Below are 12,487 nucleotides of genomic sequence, written 5' to 3'. Positions count from 1 at the left end.
CATACATGTTTATTTAACTCCTTTATATCTTGGACTCTGTGAAACAAATTGTAGATTGGGTCATAGGAAACTGAAAAAAGTAAGTTTATAGTGAAACAGAGAAACCTATAAAAGTACCATAGTACTTGGGGTACCAGGGTGGCCCAGTCAATTTAAGCATCTGACTCTTGATTTAGGCTCAGGTCATAATCTCACAGTTTGTGAGGTCAAGCCACGCATCAGTCTGCATGCTGACAGTGCACAGCCTGCTTGGGATTTCACTGTCTCTACCTTTACCCCATCTGTGTTCTCTGTCTCTCTCTCGAAATAATTAAATAAAAAGTACCTTAGTGTATATTCCATGGTCAGGGTGATAACAGAGGTATCTGTAGCATTCTCTGGGAATATGGAGGGGAGTGACTCATCCTGTCTGGGAAGTTAAGTGCCATACCGCCAAGAAGGTATGACACTTGGTATATTTCAGAGGTATGACACTTAGGGACCTGAGAGAGAACAGGAAGAAGGATGTTGCCAACAGCAGGGTAGCCTAGAGAAAGGTACAGTAGTGTGAATTTGCATGGCAGGCTCAAGAAGAATAAGAAGTTCAAAGTAAGTAAATATGGCCTGATGAGATAAAAATCTTGATGGTGAGACTGGGGGTACTCAGAAGAGTTGGATGAGGTCATGCTTGTATGTTGTGCTCATGGGTGTGGCCTTGCACCTTGGGCACTGTAGAGTCAGAAGAGGTCCAAGTTGGTAAGTGGTAGACAAAGTGGCCAGTCACTGTCTTCTGATCATCCTCATTCCATGGTTCTGTAACACAGCAAAGCAGCCAGCATGGTAAGAAGAGCTTCTGATCTGAGCACGACCCAAGTTGGCCACACAGATGAGACGGCTCTGGCAAGGTGGGAAAGGGAAATACACAGAAAGAGCACAGGCACCTGACATAGAGAAATTGAAGACTTTTACTGGAAATCACTTAAAATCACAAATAGAGACCTGCTATCCATTGTACAACTAAGCATAGGGAACCCCAACAGCTAAATAAGGCAAGGAAATGGGCAGAAACTTGGGGTAAACACTGGGCAACCCTAGATTTTTTTCTGACTAAAAAGCAAGAGTGTCTGGGGAGGCACGCATGGAAACCTGTCTGGTAAAGATCATGTCACATGATTTTCCCTCAGTGTATGGATTCAGGAGTCTACAACCCAACTTGTTATGAAGAAGATCAGAAGGGACCAGATAATAAACGTCATAGTATTACACGAAGTTAAGAAATCTAGGCATGGTTAGCCTTAAGAAGTGTGTGCACTAAGTAGTTGACTCTTGAAGCATACAAGGCTACTTTATGATAAGGGGGACATCTGTTCTCCAGCTCCAGGGACAACAGTGCAAGCCATTGACTTAAGCTACCAGAGAAGAGATGAAAGTTAGCTCCAAAAAAACAGTAGGAAAAAAATATCACTAACGTCCATTTCTAGGGAAAGGGTTTAGATTCTTCTCGAGGGGTGGTCTTGCCTGCCCAGCTCTTCCTGATGTGTGGTCACCCGAAGTTAGGATAAGGATTTAAGTCCTCTTCGCTCTAAAGTTTTCCCAAGTATTAGTTGTGCTTTGGTAGAAAATGGAGGTACAAGTAAAACAGGACTTGGTTCTGCATTAAGTGGTTCTGTGCAGCCTAAAAGAATCTGAAACATAAGTCATTTGTTCCTCCTCAAGGTAACACCAGGCTTTAGTTAGAGCTAAATAATTCAGTGTTGCTCTTATGCTTTTCCAGATCTCCTCATTATGGGGCACTTAGCATCAGAATTCATTTTGTGAAACTGGAAGCTACTTAGAAAAACAGATACAGTTTTAAAAATGTTATTTAAACGATTTCCTCTCTATAACCCAGTCTGCTGGATTTGAGAAATTAGCTCCTCTCTCTTGGGAGGAGACAGTTACTAAGTCGAATTCATGCAACATGGAAGGGATTTTTTAGTCATTGCTCTAATTGGCCTGTGGCTCATTGTCTGGAAAATGGGAGAGAGACATGGGCTGTATGATCCATAAAAGTCACTTATACATTCAAGAGATATCTATTGAGCTTGTAGTATGTACCAGGCACAACCTTGTTCTCTGAGGGTTCTAGGAACAGAATGAAGAGAAGAGAAAGAAGAGTGTTGCTGGTTGGCACTGAGCCCCAAGAAGGTCCTTGTCATGTCACTGATTCTAGTCTAAATATGGCTGAGGGGCCCAAAGAGGGTGTGCAAGATGTGTATGGCGGTCTCAGTAGAGCACACAGTTAACACCTCCTTGTTTTAGGTAAGAGTTGGAAAATCTATTATTTCATAATCTGGGGTGTTATTAGCACACCTGACTCAGATTTTCCAACTGTGAGAATTCTCTGACAGGAGCTGGAGGCCCAGGGAAAGCTAAAGCCCATGGGAAAGCTGGAGTTTGGTTCATTTTCCATCGTGGAAGTGTTTATTCTGAGGCTTTTATCACTGAGTTAATATAATAATAGCAGAATAATAGCTTCCTGTGTTCCAGACCCATGGCAATTGCTTTGCATGCATTAAAGGGTGGTCATATTTTGTTCTAGGGGTGTGTTCCTGGAGACCTCTCATAATTTGTTACTTGTATTGTTTCTAACTTGCATAATTCAACATGGGTTCCCGCAAAGGACAAGTGGGTGTTTCTGTTCAGCAGCTGAAGCAGACCCACCATGTGGCAGTCAGTGGTTCACAGTTTACCAGCTTTACCATTGTGCAATCCTTGACTCATTTTTTTTTCAATATATGAAATTTATTGTCAAATTGGTTTCCATACAACCCCCAGTGCTCATCCCAACAGGTGTCCTCCTCAATACCCATCACCCACCCTCCCCTCCCTCCCACCCCCTATCAACCCTCAGTTTGTTCACAGTTTTTAAGCCTTCACTCATTTTTAATTTGGAGAATTGTCATGGTTTCAAGGTTTGTGCATGAAGTGACATTAGTAACATTTTTATGTGCCTAGTTTCACATGCACCTAACTCAGAGTCCCATTAAATGTAACTAGACTGAAGCGCATTCATTCCCCCAACAGTTGTGTCACTATTGCTATCTTATAGATAGGACATAGGCTTAGAGAGCTGAGCACTTGCCCAAAGATGCACAGCATGAAATAACCTAGGAGTGCCTTGACTCCTAATCGGTCTGTCTCCATGCCCTTGGCTCTTCACAAGGAGTTCCAGAGAGATTACATATGGGGCCCAAGTTACCCAGCTCATTGTTAGAACCTGAATCTAGGTCTTTCCCTTTTTTATTCAGAGCTCTCTCTTTTTGTTCTTGTGCCCATTCATTCAAATGACAGGTACGCATTTACCTTTACGCATTTTATCTAAGTGTTTTTGTTTCCTACTTCAGCTATTATAAATTTAGTGGCTTAAAACCACACAAATTTATTCTCTTATAATTCTGGAGGTCAAAAGTCTATACTAGTGGTGCTGGAAGGATAACATTCTTTCTTGATGCCTCAAGACAGAATTGATTCCTTAGTTTTTCCAGATTCTAGCAGTCCTTGGTTTATGGTTTTTAACTCCACCTTCAAACTAGGCTACTCCAAACTCTGGTTGCATTGTCGTGTCTCCTTTTTCTGAGTTTGACCCTCCTCCCTTCCTCCCTCTTACAGAGATCCTGTGATTACGTGGGGCACATCCAGGATTATCTCCCCATCTCATGATCCTTCATTTAATCACATCTATAAAGTCCTTCTTGCCGCATGAGGTGCCATTGCCACAGATTTTAGGGACTGGGTTGTGGACATCTCTGGTGGGGGGGCAAGGGCATTGTCTGTCTGTCACACTAAGTAACATTAACCCAGCAGGCTGGAAGTTCCTAGCCAACAGCAAGCTAAGTGCTGGAGATACAAAGATGCCTGCCTCACAGAGGCCTTTTCCTGGAAAGCTCAATTTATAAGATGTTGGAGAGTAGGGAGGGAGGGAGGGCAAATAATGAAATACATGCAACAGTGTGATAGGGGCCAAAAGAGCAGCCTGCATAGATGGGTTCTGGGAACACACAGGAAGATGCCACCAAACTTGCCACACTGCTCTTCCTGGAGGCGCTTCCTCCTGACTAGGACTTATGTTTAATAATCTGTTTTCCCTTTGTTTGTTTGTTTGTTTGTTTGTTTGTTTGTTTATTTATTTATTTATTTATTTATTTATTTATTTATTTATTTCTGTCTCTGTTGTCTCTTGAAATGGAATCAGGAGTCATGAGCTTCTTCCTGAGTCCTACAGCCTGCCTTTCTCAGAACACCTTATTTCCCTAGTGTTTTAATACAACATCTGACTGTTAGGACACATAGGACACACATGTGCTTTATAGTTTACAAAGGGCACAGAATGGATCTCATTTTTTCATTCCATCAGTCTCTAAAATAGGTATTATCATGCTCCTTTCTAAGGGTGAGCCTGTTTCACCTTTATGTCTAAGAGGCCTGATTCAACTCTGGCAAATGCTCAGTGGTAAAACTGGAGATAGATCATTGAGTTTCCTAAATGAGATCTATAGAATTAAACTGAGCCCTTGTCTGTGGGACAGTTTGATGGTAGGGTGGGGAATGAGCACACTCTAAAACCCCCCAGGTCACAGAATCACTGTCAAAATACAAAATAAATAAATAAGTGTAAGTAAACTGAGATAAATTAGTAATTCCGGTAGTGTTCACGCCTGTCATCTCTCGGGTAGGAAAGCCACATGTGTAAGAGAAATAGCATCATTGTGTGTACGTAGGGAAAGCGCTAGGCCTGGTACGTAGGACAGTCTCATTTTGCTGGCAGGAAAGGGAAAACTTAAAGATTGTCCGTGGAGGAACCTGAACAAGTAGAAACAGCTGCAATTTCTCCTCTGTTTTGTTTCTTTCTCCAGCTCATTCACTTTAAGCGTCTAGGGTTTTCTTATGTGTCATCTTATGTTTTCTCATCACCTGGGTCACCATGTCATTTAGTGAAGTAAGAAAAGAAATCATGATTAGACATGAAAGGGAGGTGGGATTAAGCATAGATGAAATGGAGCAGTTGCTTGAGAGGGGCGTCATTTCCTCTGCTTCAGCCATCAGAATATTTAACAGAAAAAAAGGGGGTGGGCAGACAGGGGGCACCTGACTGAGTCTGTAGAGCATGCAATTCCTGGTCTCAGGGTTGTGAGTTTAAGACCCATATTGGGTATAGAGAGTACTTAAAAATAAAATCTTAAAAAAAAAAAAAAAAAAAAAAAAAAGACTCTTTAAGACAGGAAACCTGACTGAGAAAGGATAATCCTACCACTGCTAATGAATTACCCCGGGTACAGGCTTCTGGTGTCTGTAGCAGCCTGGGGTGCCTTCTTGTCGCAGCTGGTAGGCTTCCTGTCCTGCTTCTTCATATGGAACACAGACTGAACCTACAGTAGCTACAAAGAAGACAGTGGCTGGAAAAGCAGGAACTTCGATGAGAGGGGGGAAAAGACCTGCACGTGGGTACAGCTTCCACCACTAACAAGACTTGGGACCTCAGATGGTCACCTAAACTCCCTGGGGTCCTCGTTTTTCTTATTTGTAAGAGAAGAGGTGTTGAACCAGATGAGACATCACAAATGCAATACCTACATTATAACAAATCGTGTAAATGGCCCAAGTGGACCAGGTATGAGAAAGGTCAAATCTTCTCTAAGGGTTCACGTTCTATTTTTCTACTTTCGGTAGGGAAACAGATACAGAGAGAGGTTTTTTTGGGTTGATTTGTTTGTTTTGTTAAAAGACAAAAGCCTTGCTTTTGAAAACTGTGCACTGGCAACCCACACCTGGTTTAATGCCAAAGGACGTTCAGGAGTGGTGGAGACAGTGGCACCCTGAGAGCCTCTGTGTGGTCTCAGGGAAACAGTCCCACCCAGAAGTCACCAGTGTGGGCAGGTGGCCTTATGTTTCAAAGGAAGATCGAAGTTCAAGTTTTTATGGGTTTTTTAGTCTTAAATAGTGGCTTATTTTTTTATACATGGACTACATAAAATATGCTAGTCTAAAGCCAATCCTCAAAACAGAAAGAGGATTTCTAGGGTTTCTTCTTGCTCTTAGAACTCTGGGATTTTGACACTTCTTTGCAGTCCTGCATGGCTTGGTCTACGCAGAGTATGGGCACCAAGTGCCTCTAGCGACGGTATGCACTCTGACCTACTGCTGGCCAACACTTGCTGAGCACTTACTATGGATGGTCGTATTCTAATCATTTTACAAGGGTGAACACACTGGATTTTCACAAGAACGCTTTGAAGTAGGTACTATCATTTTCCTTATTTTACAGAAGATGAAACTGAGGCACAGAGAGGTTAAATTACATATTACCAAAAGTTACACATTACCCTTGTTAGGTTGCCTGAGCTCTTTTGTACCCTTTTAGCAGAGTGAGTAGATCACCATAACAATGGAATGTAGAGTTGTTTCCAAAAGGTGCCTAAGTCATTGTCCTAGCAGAGAGCACATTGCATCAGTGTCTGAGTCTCCCTCTCTATACCCCTTTACTCTGTCCCACCTCCGTGGAGAGCCCTGAACTGTGTGTTTTCTTTTCTTTTCTTTTCTTTTTTTTTTTTTTTTAAATTTTTTTTTCAACGTTTTTTATTTATTTTTGGGACAGAGAGAGACAGAGCATGAACGGGGGAGGGGCAGAGAGAGAGGGAGACACAGAATCGGAAACAGGCTCCAGGCTCCGAGCCATCAGCCCAGAGCCTGACGCGGGGCTCGAACTCACGGACCGTGAGATCGTGACCTGGTTGAAGTCGGACGCTTAACCGACTGCGCCACCCAGGCGCCCCGTCTTTTCTTTTTTCTTTTCTTTTCTTTTCTTTTCTTTCCTTTCCTTTCCTTTCCTTTCCTTTCCTTTCCTCTCCTCTCCTCTCCTCTCCTCTCCTCTCCTCTCCTCTCCTCTCCTCTCCTTTCCTTTCCTCTTCTTTTCTTTTCTTTTCTTTTTTTTTTAAGTTTATTTATTTATTTAGGGAGAGAGCACACACATGCTTGAACGCAAGCAGGGGAGGGACAGAGAGAGAAGGAGCGAGAGAATCCCAAGCAGGGTCTGCACTGTCAGCCAGGAGCCTGACACAGGGCTCGATATCAAGAAACATGAGATCAGGACCTGAGCCAAGATCAAGACTCAGACAGACGCTCAAGCAACTAGGCACCCCTGAGCTGTGTGTTTTCTGAGTCCAGCTCCATTATTTCCAACTATGGCTTAAGTTCAGTCATTGATGCTGTAGATTGTGTTTAAAGCAATCTAGTGTGTTACCCAAATCATTTCCATTTGAAGTGATTTAATTGAAAATCAAAATGACTTTTCCTTAAGCAGTTCCTTCAAAGTATTCTCAGATATGATGAACCAGGTGATGGCTTGGGGAAAGGGATCCTTTCTAGTTATCCTAAAATCTGTCAGTCATCAAGAATATATCCAGACCCTTTTATGTACACAGAAAGTACCTGACATAGGCTAGGATTTAGCTCAAGACCTGCCCAGCAGAGATGTTACTTATTTCACAAATTAGAATTCTTATCAGGAGTGGGAAAGTTTTGACTTTAAACTTCACCTCTTTTCCCTGTAATGACTGAAGCAAATTCAAAAATTTCAGTGTACTCAGGGCACGTGGGTGGCTTAGTCGGTTGGGCGTCCCACTTCCGCTCAGGTCATGATCTCTCAGTCTGTGGGTTCAAGCACTGTGTGGGGCTCTGTGCTGACAGCTCAGAGCCTGGAGCCTAGAGCCTACTTCTAATTTTGTGTCTTCCTCCCTCTCTTCCCCTCCCCCATTTGTGCTGTGTGTCCCTCTGTCTATTTCTCTCTCTCAAAAAATAAACATTAAAAAAATTCAGTGAAAAAAATTTCAGTGCACTAGAAAGAAAAGTTAAGTTCGAAAAATTATATTAAACAATCAATTACAAAAGTTACCTTTCTAAGAAAGCTCTTTTCAATAGCAATATCCCTAGTGTATTTCAAGTGTGATATTTTCAAACTTTTAACATAAAACCATTTTTCATGAATATATGTAAATGCAAGGCAAAATTGAAATACCTGTGATTTTTAGAAGCTACAAGTTTCCTGGCTCCATTTCCTGGCTGAGTCGCAGAATCACCTGAAGGAATCATAACAGACTGAGCTCTCCGGACCCCACTTTAGGATGATCTCTTTTGTTTTGTCATTTTTTTCCCCAAGTTTGATGAGTCATTTTGACTCTTCTGGTCCATCAGTATCTTGGGAACCTGTGAGGTACTTTAGTATCCATCCATTCCACCACCCCTGTTCCCACAGTTTGCAAAGGAGAAAACAAGAGTTGAGGTTCAGAGCCCCATTCTCAGCCCAGTGCATGCATATGCATCTATACTGATTCTTTCATGCACAGTATTTATCTCAGTAAGCGCTCTGGCAGTTAATTAGCCAAGAGAGCTGAATTCTTTAGAACTCTTTAAAGAGCTTGTTTGTAATTCATACAAGTGATTTAGAAAAGTGGGTTTTTTTTCCTGTTCTTTTTTAATCTAAATAGAATGTGGTAAACAAATGCAAAAACAGATCAAAAGTGAGTACCTTCTGTGAGTGCATACCAGTTGGAAAAAAAAATGATTTAAAATTCTATTGAGTGTCTGTTGATAGAGGGCTAAGTCTTTGCATAGGCATTTATAAAATTATAATACACAATGGAATATGAAATATTTTTATTGAGCTTTTTTATGTATGTCTGTGACCTGTAATCTCAGGAAATCTCAAATGCCTTTGATTCCGCTTTAAGAAATTTGGCCTTTTCTTTGAATTGCTGTGAACTTTGAGTAGCTGCTGAAGTGAGTAATGGTAATAAAAGGAGTATTTTTATTGTGTGTTAAGTCTTAAATGGCTGAAACTGCTCCTCGAGGAAATGGTTTCCTTCCTCTTTTTGTCCTATTCTGTTTTGTTTTAAGCAACATCTTCTATTCAGATAGTAAATTTAGGTAAAGGAGACAGGATTTCTCAAAACCAAAGTGTGTGATGAGGTTCAGGACAGCTAAGAACATTGTCTTTCATAAAATCATTTTCTCTTTGAAATTATTCCGTAAGAAGAATTTATGATTTTGCACTCTACAGAAGACTTTCCAGAATTCCAGAAGTTTTCAAAACAATCTCATATGGTGACATCTGACTGAGGAGAGCATTCACCTATGAAATGCCAAAGTCGTATTAAATACTTTGAAAGGAACAGAGGCTTTAAATAATAGCACTCAGAGTTTAAATAACTACCTCCGTTCTTCTCGGGAATTTAAATTCCCTGGTTTAATGGGTTCTGACTCGACTTTCTCATTCTCCGTTTCTGTCTAAATTTTGTGCTCAGACATGAACACTTTCTCTGTTAGATGTTTTGACCCTGAACGGAACTCTTACCAAGTCAAAGCAGAATATGGTCTCTCTGTTAAAACAAATGTAACTTATGAATAAAACGGTGCCCTGGAGAAGCACCTTCTCTTCATACAGGTGAGCTGATTATTGCCAATGAACTTGAGAGCTGCTCTCCTCAACTCATCTCAGGAAGGGCCACACTTTACTTTGGAATACCCAGTACATGTCTTAGGTCAAAAGGTTCTGTAGGTAGAAACCAAAAGATGTTGCCCTTTAGTAAGTGTGTAGCTCATGCAGACACTTTGGGTAGTTCACATCATTAACCAGGCACATCAGTTCTTTCTTCCTCTTAGAAATAAATGAATTTGAACAGAGCAAAATCACGATGATATCAGTCCGTGAGCTTTGATCCTATTTTCTTAACTCACCTGAAGGAATAAAACTGTAATTTTCTTTGTTTTAGGACTTGGCTAAATGCCTTCTAAAATGGAGATAAAATAGTCTGTGGGGGCAAATGTACAATTTTGGAATTAGGAAATAGTTAAGAAAGAAGTGGAAAGCATCTACTGGACAACACACACACACACACACACACACACACACACACTCATTATTGAGAGCTCCTGTACAGTAACCTTTCAGCTGTATTGTCCTTATTGATTTCATCTGCACACCAAGCACTGCAATGCAATGAAGAGGAATCACGGTGTGTGGGGTGAGAGGAGAGTGGTCGGCTAGGAGTCTGCTGTCTGCATTGAAGTCATTGCAGGATTCAGGTGTTAATTGGCCTGTCCACCATGTCTGAGGAGCAGAACCACAGTCCTTGCAGGCTCAGGAGCTTGTCTTTGCTCTCTGTACAGCAATTTCTGGGCTTGAGAATTCTGGCCCACTTCCAGAATGTGTCTTTCCCAGAACTCAGCTGAAAGACATGGGGTTAGGCTGTGTTCTAGGTCTCAACCTGCCTGAGCCTTGACCTAGAACCTGTTCTCCAGCAGAAGAGCCTTGGCCTTGGTGTGTTTAAAAATGTCTCCAGGTGATTCTAACGTCACTAGCATTGCTAAAGGGCCACCTCTGTGATCTTGGAGATCTTTTCTAGCCAGCCCAACTCTGTGAAGAGCAGTGGGGGAAGTAGCATCATAAGGACATTTGATTTATAGGTGGAGGGGAATGTAGAAGGTCAACGACAACTCAATGATTGCTTTCCCTCCTGCTCCTATTTTTCTATTGCCCGGAACAAGAGGTTACTGAAGCTGAGGATGCTAAAGGCCTATGCCAGCTGTGCCAGTGCCCAAAGGCAGAGGATTTGCCCCCTGTGCACTGGGCTTGGTAAGTCCTCAGGCTCTCAAAGGGTGGAGATAGTGGAGAAGTTCAATGAACATGCATTGCCCCCTCCATCCCATGTCAGTCTGTTGGCCCCTCATTCTAATAGAGATGCAAACAGTGCTCAGTGTTTCTTCCTTTTCCTGTGTAAGAGCTCATTCAGATTAATAATGGGAAGAAACAGTCTGAGGAGAGGAAAGTTGTGGATCATGAAAAAGGATGCTGTGAACTCTCAGCAGCTCCTCACTTTCTAGAGACTATGCATATAAAGGATTATGGTTGGAGAACATATGAAAGGGAATTAAAGACAAAGTTTCGGGGTCAGATAGACCTGGGAGCGGATCTCATTTTTCTCACTCAGTTTTGTCAGCTTGGGCAACTTAACGTGAGTCTCCCATTTCTCTTCTCCATAATGGGCCTAATAAGGCTAACTAGAAAGGCTGCCGTTTTTAAAGTGCTTCCCCAGACGGACCATCTAACAACTGGGGATAGCACATGGTAACGTGTTCAGCACATGTTACGTATTCAACACACAGTCGCTAGTATTCTTATGACACTTGAAGCCCTGTCTACTCGTCCATTCTTTCTCTTCACACAGGCAGATTGTCCTCTTACCCTGCCCCCACTCTAGTCTACCTTAGTGGCTAGCGCCATGGAGGCTATTGAGAACCTAAAAGTTCAGAATTGGAGAAAATGATGGAACGCTTAGAAATGTCAACATTTCAAGAGTGCTGAACCCAGGTCAGGTTCCCAGATAGGGTTGGCCTTTGTGGTAATATCGCCTCCTACTACACCATCTGTCATCCCCAGACCCTATCTGCCAACATTTTCTCCCTTAGATATGGTTCTCTGAAATTCCATCCATTAAAGCACCATCCCATGAAAGAAATAAAGATTCCAGAATATAAAATACTCAAGGGAAGATCATTCACATGTTAGTGTGAACTGGTTAAATCTGTGGGCTTTGTTCTTACTGCTTGTCTCAGAACACTGGAATTTAGGATGTGGGATTTAGAGTGGAAGGGGAAAGGAAAACACTTTTTCTAAAGGAATTTAGGAGTTTATAAGCCTCTGGGTTAAGTCTGGGTGAGACTCCCTCTTGACCAGGAGTGCCAGGGAAGAGAGTTGTTACGAAGTAGCATAGGGATAAAGAAGTGAAGAAAAAAAGGAGCAAATGCAACTTGCAAATTACAGCCATCATTTCTCTGGTTTGCCAGGCATCATATGCATACAGAGGAGAGAGGAAGCATTGTTCCTCTTGGCCCTCCCCACCTCGTACTCTCAGGGCTCAGACCTCAGGCTGATACTATCAAAATGAACTATTGAAGTCGTGGCCTGCTGTCCCAGCACCATTTACTGCATGTCCTTTGTGGACTGTACCAAGTGGCAAACTGACAGGTTGAAAGGAAATTTAGAGCAAGCTCATTGAACTGGGGTCTTACAATGGCTTATATTCTTCCCTTACCTGTTTAAATGAATAGCCAAGGATAGATCCTCATTCATGATGATTGCATTGTTTTGTAAACAGATCAAAATGCATTTTTCCAGGCATGTTTCTATTTGGTTGGTTTGTCATTCTCCCCCAATAAATTTTGTTTTTGAACTAAATTAATAAATTAGCACCATCAGGGGCACCTGGGTGGCTCAGTTGGTTAAGCGTCCGACTTTGGCTCAGGTCATGATCTTGTGGTTTGTGGGTTCGAGCCCCGCTTCGGGCTCTGTGCTGACAGCTCAGAGCCTAGAGCCTGCTTCGGATTCTGTGTCTCTCTGTCTCTCTGCCCCCAACCCCCCCATGCTCATGCTCTGTCTGTCTCTGTGTCTCAATAATAAATAAATGTTAAAAAA

General features: G+C 42.1%; 1 protein-coding gene across 8 annotated transcripts in view; it reads left to right on the top strand.

Moving 5' to 3' along the window:
• NCKAP5 (NCK associated protein 5) overlaps positions 1 to 12,487 on the top strand; it is a 993,237-nt gene that overhangs the window by 668,251 nt on the left and 312,499 nt on the right. The window lies entirely within an intron of this gene.

Source organism: Puma concolor, chromosome C1 (assembly GCF_028749965.1).
Source record: "Puma concolor isolate L17-30 chromosome C1, mPumCon1.1.hap2, whole genome shotgun sequence".
In the NCBI taxonomy this organism is placed as follows: domain Eukaryota; kingdom Metazoa; phylum Chordata; class Mammalia; order Carnivora; family Felidae; genus Puma; species Puma concolor.
Note: the sequence above shows the minus strand (reverse complement) of the source record. Positions and strands in the feature narration are given on the sequence as shown.